Source organism: Montipora capricornis, chromosome 6, assembly GCF_036669925.1.
Source record: "Montipora capricornis isolate CH-2021 chromosome 6, ASM3666992v2, whole genome shotgun sequence".
Lineage (NCBI taxonomy): Eukaryota > Metazoa > Cnidaria > Anthozoa > Scleractinia > Acroporidae > Montipora > Montipora capricornis.
The window spans coordinates 10,949,865-10,954,864 of record NC_090888.1 but is presented as its reverse complement, the minus strand read 5'-3'; the positions used below and the strand labels follow the sequence as shown (position 1 = coordinate 10,954,864).

Here is a 5,000-nt window from a genome sequence, read left to right as displayed (position 1 = left end):
TGAGCTGAAGAAAGAAAGTAGTGAAGTTTATCGAGAAATCCAAGAAGAATGCTCGCCTTTTCGGTTTATCTGCATTCTGAAAACGATACTTATCCTACGCAAGAAAGCAGTACCAGCAACTGATGAATACTCACACCAAAAAGATATCAAGACTGTTGGCCGCCGATACGAACATCGATCAGCACATCAACAACATTTCGTTGTACAGGCTATCCTTCTTTCAAAAGCTGGTATTGTGTCGAGGCCTTAACTTTTCCCTCCCACAACGAGTATCGTCGAGACAAATCCAAGCAAACTTTGAGAAGGCTTACTGGAAACTAGAATCAAAGCTCAACGGTGATGACAAAGAATTAGCAGCAGCAACATTACGCTCTATTGCCCTTAATTACTGCGAACGCAAAGGTCCAGCACCACCGAAAGCAATGCTGAGAGCTATAGGTCAACTCAAGAGGAGAGATGACATTGTTATTACCAAACCCGATAAGGGTTCAGGAGTAGTAGTAATGGACGAATATGAGTATGTCCGTCTTTTGAAAGAGTCATCCATTAATGACGCGACAAAATTCGTACCCGTGAGTGTCAGAGCGTGAGTGTCGAGAGACCAAAAACACGAGGAAGACCCCTGAAGCACTACCATCCATTTCTTCAGAAGGAGAAGGAGTTATCCTCGCTTGTACAAAGGATTTTACCTAAAACCATTTCGGATTCAGTAATACAGAAGGGTTCGAGACTCGCACATCTTTACGGTCTCCTAAAAACCCATAAGCAGAAGTTAGCCCTGCGTCCAATACTATCAGCCACGGGAATGTATAATAACAAGCTTGCAAAGTGGTTGGACGAGAAACTGAAACCCTTGTCCATCAATGACATATTCCTTTTCGCCGACGAGCTCCATGAGATAGAAATCAATGAACACGACATTTTGGTGTCTTATGATGTATCTTCGCTCTTCCGTAATGTTCCTGTGGATGAAACCATCGAGAGCATTGCAGAAAGAGCCTTTCAAAATAACTGGTTCAATGAAGAACACAGTCTCAACATCACGAAGTTGGATTTGATAGAGCTGTTGAGAATTGCCACCAAACATCAGCTTTTTCAGTTTTAAGGAAATCTGTACCAACAGGTGGATGGTGTTGCTGTGGGTTCGCCTCTGGGACCCCTCATGGCAAACGCCTTCATGTGTAATATCGAGAAACAACTGGAAACAGAAAACAAGATGCCTGACGTCTACAAACGCTACGTTGATGATACACTTAGCGCAATGACTGATGTTGAAACAGCCTCAGAATTCCTAACGACGTTGAACAGCAGTCATCCTTCTATCGACTGCACAATGGAGGTCGAAGAAAACGGCACTCTTCCCTTTCTGGGAATGGAAGTAATGAAGAAGGGATGCCGGCTAGACACAAAGGTGTACAAAAAACCGACGGACACTGGGCTTCTGTTACACTACCACAGCCACGTGGATGGGAGATGTAAACGCTCACTACTGAACACCATGCTTATCCGCGTGCGTTTAAGCTCTCAACTACATGGAAGTTTTTTCACGAGGAATGTGAACGCCTTAAAGAGACCTTTGCTCGATTGTGCTACCCAGGCAATCTTGTGCAGTGTGCAGTGCGATTCAAAAGTGTCTGAAGACTCACGTGCGCAAGTATCTGAGAAGCGAGAAGCTCCAATCAGAATCGTGCTGCCCTTTAAAGATCAAAGATCTGCAAACGCAGTACGCAGACAACTTGGTGACCTCAGTCGAAAAGTCAATGAAGATGTTAGCCCGGTGTTCACAAGTCGGAAGATCAAAGTAAGGGAAGACAAGCCGCCCCTGGTGAATCAGCAATGCGTAGTGTATTATTTTAAGTGTGATCTGTGTGATGCAGGTTATGTCGGTTATACGTGCCGACACCTTTACCAACGAATTGAGGAACACAAAGGAGCGGCAGTCGGAAACCATCTCAGAGAGCAACATGATTTGGAACCGGACGACATGGCGCAAAAGTTTTAGAATTTTAAGGAAATGTCAAAACAAATTTGATTGTCTTATCTTCGAAGTGTTTTTTTATCAAAGACCTAAAGCCCGCCGCACATTTAAGGAAAGAGCTGAGCAAACTGCCTCGCGAGGCGGTTTGCTCAGCCTTTTTCTCACGTGTGCGGGGAAATTGTGGTGAGAAATTCGCCTCGCGAGGCCGTGAGGATAAAATCAAATATATTTGATATTTTTGGCCTCGCGAGACAAATTCCTCAATGAGTGCGGCCATCGTGAGAATCGAGCTGAGCTTGGTTTAATCAAGCATCCAATAAAAATACATGGTATACTCACGTGACTCCAGCGGTTCAGGATGGTGTCGGAGGAAGAAATTCCGACCTCACTGAAGTCACGTGAGAATGCCATGTATTTTTATTGGATGCTTCATTGACCAAGCTCAACTCAATTCTCACCATGGCCGCACAAAATGATGAATTTGCCTCGCGAGGCGAAAAATATCAAACATGTTTGATTTTTTCCTCACGGTCTCGCGAGGCCAATTTCTCACCAAAAGTTCCCCGCACACGGTGAGAAAACGGCTGAGGAAACCGCCTCGCGAGGCAGTTTGCTCAGCTCTTTCCTCACCGTGTGCGGCGGGCTTCAAACCAACGCTAAACAAACAATCTGATTCCATCCATGCTAAATTATTTGTTTAGATCAGGTTATAAAAGCTTGTTAATGTATATTCTTCTAATTAATTTATGTCCCCCATTTTTTACAAATATTTTATCACTTATATTACATACTTTACTGCCTTTTTAGTGATCATGGTATTTTATATTTATGCTAATTTACTTGTATATTTTAACTCGCCCTTGAAAATGACCTCCGGAAGGTCGAAAGGTCGTAATTTTTTATCGTTAGTTTTCATCATAAAATCGGTTAACCAATAGTGTTGTTACTTAGACTTTCGCTCAACAAAACGAGCGCTGGGATTGGATGATTCTTTGTCACGTGGCCCTGATCAAATTCAGATGTATCCCGACAAGGATACAATTGTGCAGTTGTTGCCCGCTCGGGATATTTTGCTGGATTCTAAATATATAACAAAGCACTTAATGTCTGGTCCCTCGGGAAACTAGTTAGTTTTGTTTTCCCGAGAGTCCTGATGTTTCCCTCGACTTCGTCTCGGGAAACATCAGGACTCTCGGGAAAACAAAAATAACTGTTTCCATCGGGACCATAAATTAATTATAAGTGTATATTATTGTTTTGTGTCGTTGTCGTAGCCGTCATCGTTTCTTTTCTGAATGAGTTAAATTGAGCAATGGCAACGGCATCGTCAACGAAAAGGTCACTCCAAAATATAACTTAGCGCTATCGCAAGCATTTCGCGATTTTTCCGTCTTGTATATCATGTACAATACGGGCGAAGTAGAGCGACTTTCGTGTGACCTTGAAAAAGTGTTCGCATTTTGTTTCGCGGACTAATCTTTAGCAAGATTAAAACAAAGCTTCTCCCCGTTCCCGCCAAGGAAACTCCTAATATAGGGAGTAAACAATTCGATTGCCCAATCACATTACTGCATTTCAAATGACATCAAAGAGAAATTTTCCAGAAAGTTCCATGGAGAGATGACGTTATTTGCATCTAAGTTCGCTAACTACGCTAAGCCAATGAAAATTCGTGCTCGTCTGTTTTTGTTCCATAAGCCAAGTTTTGCATTTTTGTTTATGTTCTGTATTTACGTTAAATTTTCAAGGTCATATGAAAGTCGCTCTATCCTGTAACTGGAAAGGTACGAACGGTTTTAAAGTAAACATAGAAAATGATTGGTTCATTGTTATCAGTATTCTCACGTTGTCGTCGAAACCTAAAATTTTGTTTTTCACGTTGTTGTTTTGTTTTAGACTCCACCGAACAGCAAGAAACAAAAGCTTGAAGGAGAGGTTTCGATAACAATTGGATCATCTGAGACCTTGGGAGACTTGAAATTGCAGGTAACAATAAAAAAGCTGTTACTTTAGACCATCCACTTCAGGGAGCCTGTGTTCTACGCTGAATGTGAACTGGGTTTATTTTAGTTGCGGTAACCTTAGAAGTTTTGCCCCTTTCGCTTTTATGCAAACTTCGAGTGAACGTAAAGTGAACTTCGAGTGGCCCCCATCAATTTAACCCAAAATTTTGGTTGCAGATTGATGAACCACAGGAGCCATTTCGCAAGACGCTCTGCCAGGTGAGCATTCGGTGAAGGTCCTGGCTGTACAAGATGCTAACAGAAATGCGCGCGTGCGAGGGAGGGGATAGCGCGAGGTGACCCTTTGGCCAAACAGTAGGGAGCTTAAGCACGCGACAGGAGCTCGTCGCGCAGCCCTCGTAGGCCAGGAAGGGAAGGTTCGAGAACTTCAGCATACCACCCTCTCTCATGACTTCGCTCACTTTTTCGAAAGTCTTTCATTAAAAAAAATCGATCCCCCTGGTATTGCATAACTTAAAAAACGATCGATAAAAGCTAAATCAATTTAAATTAGATAAAACTTCTAAAAATTCCATGGTCAATTAAAGAAATAAAATCTTACGCATGCGCAGGAAAATCATGACATGAAAGAGGAAGGGGAGTGGGCCTGGGCGCGGCGGAGAGACTGGGAGTCTCAGTTCATTCCTTTTGACAAAGGAATAAATGAACGTTAAATCTCTGGTTTGTAATAGTGCTTACACCTGAATGCTGTGAATCATCTGTAAGCTCAGGAATTCTATTCTTGTTTAACCGGAGCTCTTTACTTCAGGAGCCCAGGACTAAGAGCGAACAACAAATCAATATTCCTGTCACGGCGTTTTCACAGACCGATTTATTTTTAGATTTAATTTCCCGCGAATGAGACTCCCGCAGGAGCCCGATGAACAATCACAAGAAGCTAACTTGACGTTATGGCGTCACCGAACCGGAACTGCCTTTGTTTATATCGCAGAAGAGTTAGTGTCAAAATGCCGTGACACATAGGCCTGGTATGGGAGTTGTTCGCTTCTACTCATAGG

The 5,000-nt window shown here is 42.8% G+C and overlaps 1 protein-coding gene across 1 annotated transcript in view; it reads left to right on the top strand.

Annotated features, from left to right (window-relative positions):
• The window catches only part of LOC138051517 (ubiquitin carboxyl-terminal hydrolase 48-like), a 102,846-nt gene that overhangs the window by 97,187 nt on the left and 659 nt on the right, over nt 1-5,000 (top strand). The window lies entirely within an intron of this gene.